Source organism: Protopterus annectens, chromosome 4.part1, assembly GCF_019279795.1.
Source record: "Protopterus annectens isolate FY-2018-M chromosome 4.part1, PAN1.0, whole genome shotgun sequence".
Lineage (NCBI taxonomy): Eukaryota > Metazoa > Chordata > Ceratodontiformes > Protopteridae > Protopterus > Protopterus annectens.
The window spans coordinates 247,199,353-247,218,480 of record NC_056734.1 but is presented as its reverse complement, the minus strand read 5'-3'; positions in this window follow the sequence as shown (position 1 = coordinate 247,218,480).

Genomic DNA, 19,128 nt, shown 5'->3' with positions numbered 1-19,128 from the left:
TTTAAATGCACTCAGGCTTTGCTGAAGTAATTGCGAACTGCTGTTCTGCAATTACTAGTTGTTAATTGGGGCGTTTGATACTATATAAGTAGTTGAATTAACTCTGTATACTATAACCTGATGAAGCGCACTTGTTTGGGTGCGTGAAAGCGCTTGTTCTTCTTCTGTTTATTAAATTATCGTTTTACTCATCGTGGTGGTTCCAGTGATTTGTGTTCATATTCCTGCTGTGTGTTTTTCGCTGGATACCTTTGGATGGTCGTACTGGGTTTGGTGCTACTAGTTTTTGCCTTCTTGCTGCTTTTTGTCCTGGTTGACCGACACGCGATGGATACTTTGAATATTGAACTTGACTATGTCCCTGAAAGTGCTGGTGATACTAACAAGTGGAATGAGTTGTTTCATCAACAGGAAAATTCTCTCCTGAACTTCAATGTTATAGGTAGTGTTTTGCCAGCCCCTACCACTAACACCGAAAATCTACAAGAATTCTATGGGGCACTAAGGACTCTGGAGAACGATCTCTATAAGCTTTATAGGCTTATTTGGCAGAGGAAACATCTAGAGGCGTGCCTGCATTTCAAGGTTATTCCTCGAGGCATGCGCATCCTCTGCATGCCGAGCTATGGAGAGGCTCATCCGGAGCTCCTACGGAAGTGGCAGCAGTTAAACATCGACCTTGGCAATAATTACATCAAGTTACTCATCAACTATTTCCAGCCCATAGAGAATGAACTTGTTTCTAAAGTTGAAGGTGAGCAGAAAAGCATTATTTCGATGTTTAAAAGTGACTTTTGTATGTCCAAGCTCAATAATATGCTGAAGCAATTAATGTTTTATAGTAGTAAACTGGAACAGACTAAGCTTAGGAAGCTTAAACGGGACTGCATTGATTTTCAATCTGGCCACATCTTTATGTGGCCGCGGTTCAATGAAACTGTTGCTGCAGGAGAACCCAGTGAACATCTTAATCTTGGCCACATTAGCACGACCAGTACGACCAATGAGCCTGATTCTGCTGATAATGCTTCCAATAACATTGTTTCTGCTCCTGCTCAGTCGGAAGTGGATGTAGCTTTGTCTACTTCTTCTATACCTTGTAACCAGCAGGGATTCAAAGAGATAACATCAAATGGAACGAGACTGAAGGATGGTAATAACCATTTAGGTACGGCCCCTGGAATGACGGCTACTTTAAACTTCCCGCTGCCCTACAAGCACCGAGCGCAAACGCGCTCGACAAGCAGAGGAAGGGGAAAGCGAAAGATATCGGGCGAGAACCGAGAAGTCAGGAAGAAGAAATATTAAATACTTTATTTTTTAACATGTCATCTCGTATTCTGACTGATATGGAGTGTTCTGTATTAAATAAGGGACTCTCCTTCATTCCCTCTCGAGGGAGTGAGTTGTCTGACACCCTCGTTACCCTTCGTAAATTCACAAGGAAAATAGCTCTTAAACTGCTGTTTAAAGACTCTGTCAATGATGTTTATACTAGTACAGCATTGAAAAGAAAGAGCACCTTTGTGCCGCCTTTACCTAGCTCAGTTGAATGTTTTCAACGAGCATGTGAACATGATCTTTATCTTTATTTTAAAGAAAAGAAACATAAGAGACTATTTATCAACATGAATGCTACTCAGAGGCATAGCCTTGACTCCTTATGCAATGATGAAAATTTGGTTTTTAGACCAGTTGATAAAGGAGGGGGTGTTGCCATCATGGATGCTGAGTTTTATAATCGTTTAATGAATGAGATGTTGGATGATGATGTGGCTTATTCCCGTATCTCTAAAAACGAAGTGTCTTCAATTATCAGAAATGTACATGACACCTTGTATGATTTTCTAATGTCCAGATGCATTGACAAAAGTTTGTATGAATATTTGGTCATTGAGGCACCTTTAATTCCTATAATTAAAGGGCTCCCTAAGGTACATAAAGGGGTTTACCCCCCGCCCCTTCGACCCATTGTATCTGGGAAACTTTGGGTTACTGAGCATATTTCGCATTATGTACAATCCAAACTAGGCCCTTTGGTGGGGGTTATACCCACTATACTAAAGAACTCAGCTATGTTACTGGAGGACCTGAAGGATTCCTCTTTGCTGGATAGCTTAAAGCCTGATACCCTGATGGTCACAATGGACATAAAGAGTCTATTTACATGTATACCAAATGAATTTGGCATTGAGGCAATTAGGAGTCACCTATCTCAATGTGCCAGTTTGAATAACAATGACCAACTGACCATCTGTACTCTGCTAGATTTAATATTAAATAATAACATCTTTATGTTCCAAGATAGAACATATAGGCAAACATGGGGAGTAGCCATGGGCACCCCATGCACTAATGCCTATGCTAATCTAGTGATCCATCAGTGGGAAAAGTTGTACATTTTTGAAGATGAGAGGTTTATAAATAATGTTACTCTATACAAGCGATTCGTTGACGATATACTCCTCTTTTGGAATGGTAGCTATGAATCTCTGGTTGACTTTGTTAAATATATGGGGTCAACCACGTCCTTTCTGGAATTCACATTTGAGTATTCCTTTACCAATGTTAACTATCTTGATGTTACCATTACTAAGAGTGCAACGAATGAGGTTACAACCTCACTATATAGAAAACCCTGTTGGAGGAATGGCATACTTCAGTATGAAAGTATGCATCCGAGACATATCTTCCCTAATGTAATAAAAAATCAGATGGCCAGGATTACCAGGTTGTGTAACAATGCTGGGGATAGAGACTCTTTATTGGAATTTCAGGCTAAATGTTTTGAGGATAGGGGTTACCCTACTCAACTAGTTATGAGTTATACTAATCATGCTCCCCCCAACAAGGGGTTGGAGACAGAAAGTTACTCTTATAGTTATTCAACTAGGGCTACTAAGAACAAGATACAATATGATCTTAAATACACTAACGATGTAAAATACATTAAGGATATTTTATGTAAAAACTGGAAGCTGCTCAGTATGAACAAAGATTAATTACAATTTGTAGGGGAGAGACCTAGCTTTAGATACAGCAACTGTTTAAACCTGAAAAGGTTATTGTGTAAAGAAAAAGTCAAGATTGTATCCACTGATATAAGAATGAATATTAAACAGGGAACCTTTCCCTGTAGAAAGTGCTGTATTTGTAAGTTCATTACCAGTGACCAAAAGTATGAGAATGCAGAGTTAGATATACTGTTCAGACCGAATTTTTATGCCACCTGTGACACCTCTAATGTGGTGTATTTGGCAACCTGTGAAGGCTGTGAAGCCTATTATGTGGGGATGACGACACGTAGACTCAAGGAACGGGTCTATAACCACATATATGATATAAGGAAGGCTAACATCAACAATGTCCTAGCTAGACATTGTCAATTGTTTCCAGAGCACGTGTTTAAGTTTAGAGTGCTACAGATCTTATATCCAAACAGGAGGGAAGGTGATACATTAGGAATCCTTGAGCTAAATGAACTCAAATGGATTCTAACCCTTAGAGCACATGTTGAGCCTGGCCTTAATTCGGCCGTTAGTATTAGACCAGCACTCCTGTGATCAACCGTTCTGCCCCCACGGTCTCACCCTTCCTTAAAAGAAACCCTGGGTTATGTGATCTGAAGGGGGTTTCATTGGTTAAGGTATTCATGGCCTTTGGTCTGAATGTGATACCTGGCACTAGCCTTACACTGTTGTTATTAATTGGGTGGTTTTGTTGATGCACCCTTTTCTATTCATTTCCCATCTTTCTTTTCCCTTCGCCCCTCCTCCCCCCCTCCCCCTCTCCCCTTTCTTTCCTCTTCCCCCCTTCTCTCCTCCCCCCCCCCTTTCCTTTCTTTCTTCCACACTCTGGTATGCATTCTATTCTTGGGTTTTGATTCCCAAACATATACCTTTGATGTGGTTCTCATGCTAGATATATACACTTGTCATTTTTATGTTCTGAGGAATACATTAACAATGTTGCTTCTTTCTTTATGATGAGGTTTAGACTTTAATGTATTAGGATAGATGGCTCTATTACGAGGCTACGATGTGGGTCTGTTTTTTGTATTTCCCCCTCCATTTTTGTTTTGAATTGGGGTTGTTGTTTTAGAAGTGTTAGTAAGTTTAAGATTTAAGACTTATGAAATAAGCAAGTGAGAATTTTCTTTACTTACGCATGAATTGTTTTTTTAAAAAACTTTTTAAATTGCTAAATATATAGTTAGTTTATTTTAACTATTGATTTAAATAACATTTGGCAATGTTATATTTGTTTTTATATGCTATGTTTACTTAAGCGTGATCTTTTTAAATGCACTCAGGCTTTGCTGAAGTAATTGCGAACTGCTGTTCTGCAATTACTAGTTGTTAATTGGGGCGTTTGATACTATATAAGTAGTTGAATTAACTCTGTATACTATAACCTGATGAAGCGCACTTGTTTGGGTGCGTGAAAGCGCTTGTTCTTCTTCTGTTTATTAAATTATCGTTTTACTCATCATGGTGGTTCCAGTGATTTGTGTTCATACTAAAAGGTAGAGAAGTATGACTCTCAGATTTAATATAAAGGCGAAACATGCAAGCACTAGAGATTTAGAAAATTAATATTACACCTTGATAGTTAATCAATTTCCCATCACAACTGCATTCCTGTGGGGGAGATCAGAAATTATTCTGCACTGAATATGGTATGTTAGCTGTAAAAATGGCTTAAAGAAGAAAACTCACTGTTTCCTGCATTAATAGTCAGTGAAAGCCAATTGTTTATATTCTTATCTACAGTGGTGTCTCATTCCAAGATATATTTAAGACATCACTATATCTGAGAGGTATTTTAAAATTGCAAAAATTATATTTACAGCTATTTTTTGTATGAGCACCACATGTGCACAAGCAAAATTAAGGTTTACCATGAAACTGAATCAGGTGTTAAAAGGTCCAAACCATGTTAGAAAGAGATTGATTCACCCTCGAGGATAGTTGCTAACACTATGGCATGGTATTTGCACTGATGTGGCAAATCTATGCATGGAATACTTCCATTATATGAGGAAACTTTCATTATCCCAGCATTGGTTGGAAAACATAGCACAGCAAAAATATTTCTTGGATTTTGTTAATAAATACTGCATAGAACAACTCATTAAGTTCTCTCAAAAGAAGCTAAAATACTTCACATTACTTTAAACAGTTGAAGATTCATTACCCATGATGTTGGGAACATACCCCCACTGAAAAAAACTGACCATGAAAGTATTGTATTATCTGTTACTTCATCAACCATTACACTAAGGTGGGATTAAAAATATATATATAACAATAATAACCAAATAATGACTGGAATGGAATTGGAAAATGACTCATTGTTCAATAATATTAATATCCATATCCATACACACATACAGAGATACAGACATACACACACACACACACACACACATATATATATATATATATATAGATATATATATGTATATATATATATATATATATATATATATATATATATATATATATATATGGGTCTATCTCTAAATTTCAAACTTTCACAAGTTCGAACTTCTTATGGTCGAGACAAGTTTGAACTGTTTAAATGGAGATCGCCGTACAGCACAGAACAGTATATTTACCATTTTCCCTCTCTGTAGTGCGATCTTGGAGTTGGTATATTTAATTAGCATGGAATGTGGGGGTGCAAAACATAAAAAAAAAAATTAAATTTTTTTTTTTATTTAAATTTTGAACTTTCTCAAGTTCAATCTTATGGTCTCAATCATAAGAAATTTGAACTTATGAAAGTTCAAAATTTAGAAGTAGACCCATATATATATATATATATATATATATATATATATATCTATATATCTATATATCTATATATATATCTATATATCTATATATATATATATATATATATATATATAGATATATATATATATATATATATATATATATATATATATATATATATATATATATATATATATGGGTATACATCCAGAGGTGGGGGAAGGACCTTGTTCCTAGTTATAGGAAATGCAATAACAGTCCTGGTTCAATTTACAAAGAAGACTGGAAATACCACTATAAATACAGACTATAGTTAAAGACAGACCATTGAAGACTTGGGTTGCTGAGTTTATCACTGACTTATTTCTTGACTCCAACATAATGCAGGTGAATCAGCAAGCTTTTCAGACTTAACATGTGCATTATCTGAACTCAGCCTGAATATTTACCTGAACTTCAGGGTCTCTTATACCAGGGTACTGAACTGAAGAAAATGGCAAAAAAAAATAGTAATAATAATCTTATTTACAAATAGGTACGATGGTGAGCCAGGTGGTTGAGCTTCAGGAAATTATACCTGCACTCACTAAGGAAGCCACTACTGAGGACAAAGTAAACATAATAATCAGTGTGCAGGCAGGGATGACCACAGATTCTGCTATCTGAAAGGCATCACTGTACTGCAAAAAGCAGCTGGTGGGTGCTAAAAGGCAGTGGGTGTTTAAATAACATAAAAGTAAGAAGATGGAGCAATAGCAGATTGGGTAGCTTTACTGTCTCACAACAAGAGGTTTTCCAGTTTGATTCTTGTCTGGGGCCGCCTTTTTGTATTTTCTAGGTTCCCTTCCTGTATCAGCATTGGTGTTACCTAGGTGCTCCAGTTTCTGTCTTTCAAATGTCCCAAATGTATGTCTAGTACATGAGTTAATGTGTGTGTGTGTGTGTGTGTGTGTGTGTGTGTGTGTGTGTGTGTGTGTGCATATATATATTTATATATATATATATATATATATATATATATATATATATATATATATAAACAATTCTATTTCCTTCAAATACTTTTAGTGAATGTTTTTTAAACAAAATATGAATTACCATATCATAACAAAATACACATACAATTTTTTGGTTAACAACATAAATAACCACATGAAAAAGAACATAACAAACCAACAAAAGAAACTATTTACATGAGTGCCTAAATTAAGAATTACAATTTATGCCTTCAGAAAATAAAGTAAATTCATACACTATCCCCCAGATTCTCAAAAGTTTGCATGGAGTGCAAGATGAGTGCAGGAGTCTATGCAGGCAATATACCTGCCGTGCAATCCAGGAACAGCCTGCAGGGGCGTGCACGAGAGCTCCAGCACTAATCCTGCATGGACTAAGCCCTGGTATGCAAGTCACCTCATTTGTAGGAGGAATCCATGCAAATGAGGTGATTTTGCAATCCAGGAAGCTTGCAATAGTCCGTGCAAGACTAGTGCTATCTGCAGAAATGTACTCGGTTAGTAACGGAGTACATTTCTCAAACTACAAAACGGAGCTATGACAGCTCCAAATAAAGGATGTCAAAGAAATATCAGTGAGTAAGCATGCCAATGGCCAAGTATAAGGCCATTGGCATTGCAAACTGTTTAAAAAATGACTTTTATTTTTTTTTTTTGCTGATCTCGGCTGTTTAAGCATAGGGTAGCGGCGCGCAAACAGGATTGGGGGGAAAATAAAATAAACTGAAAATGAGCATTCTAACAAAAATCAGTATTCTGCCATGCAAGGCAATGGAAGGCAAATGACAACTTGGCCAGTGAGTAGTGGTTGCTAAGGGGGGAGGCTCAGTATGGGATATGTAACTATGCATTAGTAGGCAATCCTATGCAAATGAGGGAAAGGTTAGTGAATCACAGATTTTCCCAGGGTGTGAGGCAGATCCCAAGAGTGTTGTTGTTGTCTTTCGGCTTTTCCCGGTTAGGGGTCGCCACAGCGGAACTCCTATCCGCTAATGATTGGCAGTAGATATTGACAAACGCTGAGGTGCCAGCTCGATGTTCAACCTTCAACAAAGGCACGCCCATTTATGCATGTCTTTTGAACGCCCACCCAACTGCGGGGAGGACATGCAGACTGCACACAGAAGGCACTCCCCATACTCCAGCCGCGAATCGAACGGGAGAACTTCTTGCTGTGAGGCAACAAAGCTACTGCTGCACCACCGCAGTATTGTGTAAGAGTATAAATAGCTGGGTGCATGACTAGGATATAGGTGACATCATGGGGGTGTGTGTCAGGCATACTGTAAGCGGATTGGAGACCTGTGGCTCGGGATTACTCCTAGGTTAGCACAGCTAAGCTAGGGGTGTGTCTAAACCTGCCTAGCACACATTAGAAAGTGTAAGCGGGTGTGTGCACCATGCACTAGGTTTTACAGGAAGAAAAAGGAAGTTAAACCAGGAAAAAGCAGCTCTGTGCACATATGAGTACTCCGTTTGTGCGGCGCGCACACGGGCTTAACCAGGAAGGCAATGGGAAGGGAAAACAGCAGTGGGAAGGTAATCAAGGAGAACTAGCTTAGCTGACATGTGAAATGTATCAGAATCAGCCAATCACATAGGCAGCAGACCAGCCCAGCACACCACAATAAACTATGCAAACAGCATTCCCCCTTCTTTTTCCGAAAAACTCTGCACCACCGGTGTATACAGACAGGGACATTTTACAAAACAAAAGCAAGAGAATAAATGTTAGGGGCTGCTTTTGCTATCATAAGCCAGCATGTGCAAGAGGCTGAGGGTGGTGAGGATGTGAATGCTGCTGAGCAACCCACAGTGAGGAGACGGACCCAGAGTAACTTACCGAGGTATACATGAGCTGGAGATAGTGGAGTGCTATAGGGTGGACAGGGACCTCCTACAGCAAATTGTTGAGTTCTGCCGGACACACCTCACACACAGAACTAACAGGGGGAACCCATCCCAGTGGATACCAAGGTATGTGTAGGCCTAAGAATACTAGCTACAGGTACCTTCCAAAGGCCAACTGGGGATATGATGGGGATTTCACAGGCATCATCATCCAGGATACTCCACCAGTTCCTGGATGCCATTTCAGCACATGTCGGTGAGCATGTATACTTACCCATCAGCTGTGAGGCGTTAGCCAGCAATATGCATCTCTTTCACCAAATAACAGAATACCTGAGGTAGTGGGTGCAATAGATTGCACGCACATACATATTAAAGCACCACTAGGTAAGCGGGGTAGGGTCTACATCAACTGTAAGGGCTTCCCCTCCATCAACTGCAAGGTTGTGTGCGATGCCCAGGGCATAATAATGAATGTGTGTGCTGGCTGCCCTGGAAGCTACCACGATTCCCACATCTGGCATCTGACACAGCTGTACCAGACATTTGCCAATGGGGACATCCCACATGGTCACCTAGTGGGGGATGCTGGTTACGCACTGGAGCCATGGTTGATGACACTCATCAGAAATGCACACACACCCGAACAAGAACTCCATAATGATGAACAAGCACAAACACAAATCATTATAGAGCGTGTGTTTGGGATGCTCAAGTCATGGTTCCGGTGCCTGGACATATCCGGTGGAGCCTTGCAGTACTCACCAACTACATGTACCCAAATTGTCCTTGTATGTGCCATGCTACACAATATGATACAGCGGAAACAGCTGCAGCAGGAACAGCATGGGGCAGGGCCACACAACCCCCCACCAGTGCCAAGGCCTGCAGAGGCGCAGAGTGACTCGGAGGAGGAACAACCTGAGCCTTCCCCAGTAGGTAGAAGGAGGCATGCCCAGTATGCCCTGGCCTTGGCAAAGATGCATAAGCTTTGGGGGCAAATGTATACCAGTATGTACGTGTTATACCCATCTACATGGCTGGTAACATCCACATTGACAGGACCAGTCCACATTCCATATGTCTTGCATGAAGGGGCTCTGTGTATACCCCTGGACTGACGCGAGTGTGTCAGACTGTTCCACATATATTGGCCATATTGCAGCTGTAGTCCACAGGGGCATTACTGTGCTAGGAGTGGTATTGTACTATGATGACCACAGGATGTCTGTAAGTAGCCAATGGCGCACATGTTAACAGCAGATGTGGCCTCCCACAAACATCATTTCTGTGAAGACAATCCCTATTACTGTAGCAACAGTCTACAAATATACTGGGTGGTTGGGACTATTGGGGCAGAGGTAGGGCTCCACTCCATGTGCAGGACATATGGTGAACATATATGTATAACTAAGTATACATATATCCATATAGATATGTACACATATACATATCCCGCTTACTGTATGAAAAACAGTTTTACACGTATGTGCCTGTGTTCCAGCCTCTGTCCTCCACCTACATACCAGGCTTTGCACATATGTCATGCTGTCAGGGGTTGTTATGTAGTGGGCTGTGTGTATGTCATGCTGTCATTTCTTCCATCACTCCACTGCTGTTGTATCGCCCACACATACTGAGGGGTTGGGGCCATATATGTGTGGGTTTCACATACACAATACATGTGTGCCCTAATGCACTCCAGAGGCCAGTGTATGTTACAGTGGTATATGGCCCAGTATTAGTTAGTGTAGGGGGGGTGCACCATGACTAACCAAGGCTGTTACAACATGTGTGGGTATCTGGGATAGGCTGCCTTAAGGTATCTGGATATACGTTACCATACAATCCACCTTGGTTAAATGCAGGCCTACCGCCTCCTGCCGTATGGGATGTTCTGTTTGTCAGTGTGATTGTGATGTTGTCAGGTTTGCCTTGTTATGTAACAGATACATCCCATTGTGTCAACTGGGGTCTGTCCCCCCCTAGGGATTGTGTACAGAGTGTAGATAGAGGTGGTTGACCTATACATCTGCATTACATACTGGTGATTGTCTGGTATGCTGTGGCCCAGTCTGTCATTGCTAATGTACTACTTGGAGGCCTCGGCCTGGACAGCAACATATGTCAACCTTTCTAGACTACTGTCTTAGTATGACTGTTTTACAGTTACATTAGACTGCTCATATGGATGTCAGTGCCTAAACAGCTATATGAAATGGCATATACAACTGTCATAGTACACAAATAAAGCTTTCACATTCATTTATGCACACCTGTGTGTGGTGTTATACAATTTGATATCTCTGTGGGTATATGTTGCAGGCTGTGAATGTCATTCATATGGGTGGCTCATATAGTTTCCAGTTGGTAAGGTGGTGGCTGTAGGAATACTGACTGCTCTATATTGTGTGCACTTACTACATATGTATATTACTGTACAAATCTGTGTGTGTGTATGTGTAGTTTCATATACATCTCTCTCTCTCTCTCTCTCTCTATATATATATATATATATATATATGTGTGTGTGTGTGTGTGTGTGTGTGTGTATATATATATATATATATATATATATATATATATATATATGTATTTATACATGAATCTGCATATATATGTCTGTGTATATGTTTCCTAGGGATGGCCGTGCCGTGTTGGGTCCTGGTTATGGGATCTGCAACACTTGGTACTGTATTACAGGGGGATCATGCTTGGCTGGGGCGGTATACCTATACGTAACAGATGTATATTGTGTAGGGCCTCTCAACCCCATTAACATTGCATGAGGACATATATGTTTTATCTCTCCATTATCTACAGCTTTATATATATATATATATATATATATATATATATATATATATATATATATGTATATATATATCTGCTGGCATAATTATATAACCTGACGTACATATTTACACATGTAAACGTGGACGTATATATCTATAGATGTAGGCATTTGCATGTTTATATGTTCATAAATAATTATATGTGTCTATATATATATCAGTATGTTGTAACCGTTTAGACATTAATATATTTACTCACACACATTACATCTACATGTTGGAATGCATTCTCTGTACTGTTGAATGACTGGGCTGGATGATATGTTTGTAAATACATCAAGGATATGTATATCTGAGATGGCTTAGTGATAAATCGCTATGGTGTGCAGGATCCTGAGTTTGATCCTAGCAGAAGCTGCTTATTTTGTTAATAGACAGAACAAGGGCCATTGGATGCAGTGTGATTAAAGCACTTTTGAGCAGTTGTAAGGGGGTTTGCATGGGTTTGTGTGATGGTAAGCACTGCCAACCTCCTCTTTTGTTTTCTTACAGTCATTTAGCTTCAAATTTCTCAACCTTTGTAGGTATAGCTTACCCCCACGCAAACCCACTTACCGCTGCTTAACAGTGTTTACTGTCGCTTACCCCTCACGCTATTTCCTTTAAAAGAAAAGAAATATGTGTTGATAGGAAAGTGTTGAAAAATGGGGCACAAAGAGGGAATGACAGTAGGGAAAATAGCTAGGCATGTGCAGGAAGGGTATAGGAAAAATCTCTAGCTGCTCATTTCTACTACAGCAACAGCTGTGCATATACATTATATTTGCAGGTACTTTTGGACCCTCAAACCCCTGGGAGAGGGGTGAGGACAACTTATATTCATTGTGGTGCCAATTAGACCACATTACATGTGTCCAGTGGACATGTGTGCAAAATGGGCAGCTATGTATGGGGCTAGATTTTTTTGTGGGAACAGATTGCCCTTTTTTTTTCTTCAGGTGAGAGTGGGATTTTGGGGAGGGGTAGTAGGTATATTTGGGGAGGGAGGTTGGGTAGTTTAACAGACAATACACACAAGATGTGTACAGAGCCGGTATATGACACATGTTGGGCATAAACACCTTGGACAGGGAGCGGTGTTTGGAAGTCACAAGCCCATGAGCCCCCAACTCGAAACAGTGGGACTGAGGTCCCCACTCATGGGCAGTCACCACTGCACCTTCACGGTCCTAAAGGTGGCTTTGCTGGGGGCTGTGTAGGAGGGGCAGGCTCACCCTCTTATAGTGCCACTCAGCCCTCAAGCTGGCGTAGCCACTCCCGATACTCCAGATTGAGCTCCCTATGCACCATGGCCCAGACCTGTTGACAGGTGACAGGTTCCCCTCCGTGCCCACTCCAAGGGGGGGTGATCCCCATCCCCTGCAGCGGTTCCTCCCAAAGGTGGTGCAGGGCCCATGGAGGAGGAGATCCCAGGCTGGGCCCCAGATGAGCGGGTGCCCGGTGCCATGGCCAGCTGAGGTGGGACAGGTGGGTCCGCTGGGACCGGCCTTCCCATACGAGCTGTGTTGTTGCAGGTTTATGGCAGATATGGGTTAGTAACAGTCAACAGCATTAAGGATTAGTTATAACAGCATGCATAGGTATTCCCATTAACCTGACACACCAGATTTAACACAGTTACAGAGCAAGCAGAACACATGCATATATGGAACAACTGTGGGCATTACAGGAGCATGCGGGTTTCATTAATGGCAACAGGCCACCAATATGGGTGTGTTTTAACATGGCACATGCATAGAAACAAATGTGAATATTTATAAACCACTAGGACATATGTCCCAACAAACTGTTGGAGTGTACAAATACCAGTTGAGGAGTGTCATTGGATTATTATGCACATATGGTAGGGGTGATAGAGAGAGAGAGAGCAATTATCAACTAATATGTCCTTGTAGTTTTCACAACATTCTTAGTCACTGCAGTGGTTTTTCCCTGACATGTATTATTACACTACACAATGGTCTTATATTGTACACTGGTATGTTTATAAATTATTATATACATGACCTGTGTCTTACATACATGCGTGACAGGCTGCAGGTGTTATTGCTACATATGTTGAGAATTGCTGTCATACAATTTTGGTGAGGTGCTAGAATGACAGGTCTGTTTCCATATACAGTCTCTGACTACGTACATGTTTGAATATCAGTTATATGTTGACAACTGCCTACAATTCTTGGAATATCACACTGGATTGTTAGGGGAACAGGGTACCAGGCTGGTGATAAGGACCATTTATCTGGACATGCTGGACAGATTGGAACAGTTGTGGGGTATGAATATGCATACAACTTACAATTTGAACATTCTAGCAAATTCTGTACAGTTGTTGGGTGTAAGTATGCATAGAGCTTTCTATCTGAACATTGTATCAAAATCTGTACAGTTGTGGGGTATGCTTATGCATACACCTTAGTAGCACTCCCAGGATACAGACCCCTGCTGTGTGTGACAAAATATTATTGCTAATATCACAGTACACTGTGCTATCAGGGAATTGATGTAAAGCTTCCAACTGTTTTCTATCTAAGTCTCCCTAACTTGTAAAATATAACTGACCTCTTGGCACTTCCATCATTGTTATGAAGGACTTCATGCCCATTTTATCTGCATACCATGGTGTGGGTGACACTGCTTAAGATACAACAGTACTATTTATAGTATGGAACAGATTGGCAACATATGAGAGAAGAGTAAACAGGAGCACTTCAGGGGTTATACCTTTATTCACAGACTATTACACATTTATTTCTACTGCTACAATACTTTATAAGGCTCTTATATTTATTTGTTATGAGAACACATGCAGATTGATTACTAACCTGCCTTGCAATGCAGTCTTTGCAGCCTAGCATCATAGGCTTGCCAGTTCACAGCCCACTCATCTGCAACTGTCAGAGAGATGCAGTGATATTTAGCCATACCTATCCATAGAATACACAAGTTATGCAATTATTTACTACTTGGTAGAATGAGTACTTAGTACTGGGCATTGGGCATCTGCCGAGACTCCTGGATCCACTGTTCCAGGACATCCCCCTCCACTGCTTCAGGTCAGCATGGTGGTGCCTGACCTGCTCACCAGTCCGGGGGATACCTGTGGCACTGGTGAGGTCACAGGCAAGACTGTCCCAGGCCTCCATTTTATACTGCAAGCCCTGGTACTGGCCCTGCAGTAGTCTCTCCTCATGGTGTTTTACCAGGAGCCATATCATGCGTTTTGACTCCTGGATGCCCCAGCGCTGTGCTCTAAATCGAGTGCCTTCACCCACACCAGCCATTCTGCCTGCAGTAGGAAGCTACAACCAGTTATGAGATGTATTCCCACCTGTGGGATTTAAATACGGCCATTTTCCCACACTTTCCCATGATTGGCCGGTTTTGAAAAGGCAAAGCTATGGGCACACCTGTTGACATAAGGCTGGCACTGCTTAAAGAGGTATACCACTAGGCAGATTGAATTGGCTTCACTACACATTGCTTACACTTACTAACTTGAGCTGTGCTGTGGTTAGCATTGCTTAATAGTTCATTAGCACTGTATTTGCCATGTGGCAATGGTTTATTCTTCATTACAGGTTATATATGTGTCTGGTATCCGTGATTCATGTGTACATAGACTGTATGGGGACCTGGGAAATTCTACACTTTATTACAATCACTCCTCAGATCTATGCTTACTGCAGTACTCCAGTTCACATATTTATGTTATCTAGAAGGTTATACCACTTCACACTGTACATAGATTCAGTTCACATGTTTGGTTTTTCTGTGGTGAGAATTCATTCATATCTATTGATTTGATGGCTTAGTAGTTAGCTACTGTGACTATACTGTATAGGGTCCTGAGTTTGAGCCTTGCAGTGGCAGTTTATTTTGTTGCTGGGCAGAACATGGGCCATTGGATACAGAGTGATTAAGGCACTTTAAAGCAGCTGTGAGCAGGTTTGCATGACGGTAAGCACTGCTAACCTCCAGTTACAGTTTCTTACATTCTTTGCTTAACCTGTGTAGGCAATGCTTTCCCCTGTGTAAACGCACTTAAACACGCTTACTACTGCTTATTTTGCTTACACCTGCTTACTAGTGCCTTATTCATTTTGACACTGACACTTCACATGTGCATTTAATGCAGTACTCCAGTTCACATTTAAATGTTATTATGTAGGATATATGGCAAAAAGATGTAGAAATATGTTCATATACAGATTTCACATTGAAAATGATATGTGCTGCAGTGGAACTCAAACCGGAAATGCCTGTTTGTTATGCAGATGCTTTAACCACTACTCTATTGCTGTGCTGCTTCATTTGTATATATATACATATATATATATATATATATATATATATATATATATATATATATATATATATATATATATTCTTTGTTATCCTCTTCAGCCTTTTCACCTGCTTTAACCGTAGCTAAGCGATGGTCACACCCATGCACCTATGGTTAGCCGTACTTGGGGTTTTAGAAAAAAATAAATAAAGGGTTTATTCATTTTATTTGAATGTACTGTTGCTGTTGAGCACATGGGCACTGTTGGTGGAGATAAGTGGACACATATGAGTGGTCTCGTTCATTTATTTACACATTCTTCTGTTCTACTTTGCAGGGGCATGTTTATTCTGAGAGCTCTGCTCTCAGACATGCCCCCTGCACTCGTCCATGCCCCGTGTAGCATTAGGAGTTCAGGCAATGCGCCTTCATTAATATGTATGGCGTGCTGACGTCCTCCTCTTAAACTGCCGCTTTCGTGCAGGACTAGACTAGTCCTGCATGGCATTTTCGTAAATCTGGGGGAATATCAGTCATTTCTCTCTAGTATTTCCACTACTTTTTGCCAAGAGTTGTAGTAAGAGATAATCTTTTGTGTTCTCCTCATAATAGTCATTAATTCCATTCAAGAAACAGTTAAAACAATGTTCCTGTACTCTTTAAATGATGGTGATTACAAGCTCTTTCAATCTGTTGTAATTATCTTATATGCAATGGCTAGGAGAGCCCATAAAATTGAAAACTTTCCCCCGGATTCTCAAAAGCTTGCACGGAGTGCAAGATGAGTGCAGGAGCTTATGCAGGCAATATGTCTGCCTTGCGATCCAGGAACAGCTGGCAGGGGTGTGCACGAGAGCTCCAGCACTAATCCTGCACGGACTAAGCACTGGTATGCAAATCACCTCATTTACAGGAGAAATCCATGCAAATGAGGTGATTTTGCAATCCAGGAAGCTTGCAATAGTCTGTTAGTAACCAAGTACATTTCTGCAAATTCCAAAACGGAGCTATGACAGCTCCAAATAAAGGCTGCATATCATTGAGGAAGCATGCCAATGGCCAAGTATAAGGCCATTGGTATTGCAAACTGTTTAAAAAATAAAAAAAATTAACTTTTATTTATTTTTTTTCGCCCATCTCAGTTGATTAAGCATAGGGCAGCGGCGCACAAACAGGATCGGGGGAAACTAAGAAAATAAACTTAAAATGAGCATTCTCACTGAAATCAGTATTCTGCCATGTATGTCAATGGCAGGCAGAACACAACCTGACCAGTGAGTAGTGGTTGCTAAGGGGGGAGGCTCAGTGTGAGACATGTAACTATGCATTAGCAGGCAATCCTATGCAAATGAGGGGAAGGATAGTGAATCCCAGATTTCCCCAGGGTCTGAGGCAGGTCTCAAGAGTGTAAGAGTATTAATAGCTGGGTGCAAGACTAAGATATAGGTGACATCATGGGGGTGTGTGTCAGGCATACTGTAAGTGGATTGGAGCCCTGTGGCTTGAGATTGCACCTAGCTTAACACAGCTATGCCAGGGGTGTGTCTAAACCTGCCTAGCACTCTTTACAAAGTGTAAGAGGTTGTGCGTGCCGCACACCAGGTTTTACAGGAAGAAAAAGAAAGTTAAACCAGGAAATAGCAGCTCTGTGCACATTTCAGCACTCCATTTGCATGGCACGCACACAGGCTTAAACAGGGAGGCAATGGGAATGGAAAACAGCAGTAGGAAGATAATCAAGGAGAACTAGCTTAGCTGACAGGTGAAATGTATCAGAATCAGCCAATTACATAGGCAGCAGCTCAGCCCAGCCCAGCACACCACTATAAACTATGCAAACATCTTTCCCACTTTTTTTCCCAAAAACTCTGCACCACAGGTGTATATAGACAGGGAAATTTTACAAAACAAAAGCAAGAGAAAAAATGTTAGGGGCTGATTTTGCTATCATAAACCAGCATGTGCAAGAGGCTGAGGATGGTGAGGATGTGAATGCTGCTGAGCAACCCACAGTGAGGAGATGGAGAAGAGTGTACCGACCCAGTGTAACTTACCAAGGGCTACATGATCTGGAGATAGCGGAGTGCTATAGGGTGGACAGGGACCTCCTACAGCAAATTTATGAGCTGTGCCGGCCATGCCTCACACACAGAACTAACAGAGGGGAACCCATCCCAGTGGATACCAAGGTATGTGCAGGCCTAAGAACACTAGCTACAGGTTCCTTCCAAAGGTCAACTGGGGATATGATGGGGATTTCACAGGCATCAGCATCCAGGGTACTCCACCAGCTCCTGGATGCCATGTCAGCACATGTCGGTGAGCACATATATTTCCCCATGACCTGTGAGGTGTTGGCTAGCAATATGTGTCTCTTCCACCAAAGAGCAGAATACCCTGAGGTAGTGGGTGCAATAGCTTGCATGCACATATGCATTAAAGCACCACCTGGTGAGTGGGGTAGGGTCTACATTAATCGCAAGGGCTTCCCCTCCATCAACTGCCAGGTCGTGTGCGATGCCCAGAGCATAATAAAGAATGTGCATGCTGGCAGCCCAGGAAGCTACCACAATTCCCACATCTGGCATCTGATGCAGATGTAACAGACATTTGCCAATGGGGGCATCCTACATGGTCACCTAGTGGGGAATGCTGGATACGCACTGGAGCCATGGCTGATGACACCCATCAGAAATGCACACACACCCGAACAAGAACTCCATAATAAGGCACACACACATGCACAAACACAAATCATAATAGATTGTGTGTTTGGGATGCTCAAGTCATGGTTCTGGTGCCTGGACACATCTGGTGGAGCCTTGCAGTACTCACCAACTACATGTACCCAAATTGTCCTTGTATGTGCCATGCTACACAATATGATCCTGCGGAAACAGCTTAGGGCAGGGCCACACAGCCCCCCACCATTGCCAAGGCCTGGACAGGCACAGAGTGACTCAAAGGAGGAACAACCTGAGCCTGCCCCATAGGTAGAAGGAGACGTGCCCAGTATGCCTTGGCCTTGGCAAAGAGGCAATGCATAGCACATGCACTGACACAGTAGGAACCCAAGGAAAGACACCTCTCTCTGACTCGCACATACAGTAAAAGAGATGCCAAACATGACACTACCTGTGCTCAACCATGTATAGGGAGTGTAGTATGTACATCCGACATAGGCAGCCCTGCAGCACCACCCTCAATACTGGGACACCCACAAGCTAAGTGACTCACACATGCCAGTTGGGGGAGGGGGTCACATACCCAACAACAGTTACAGCCAGCAGGATAGGTGTAGACAAACACGAAAAATGCTATACTATGGCCTCTGAATG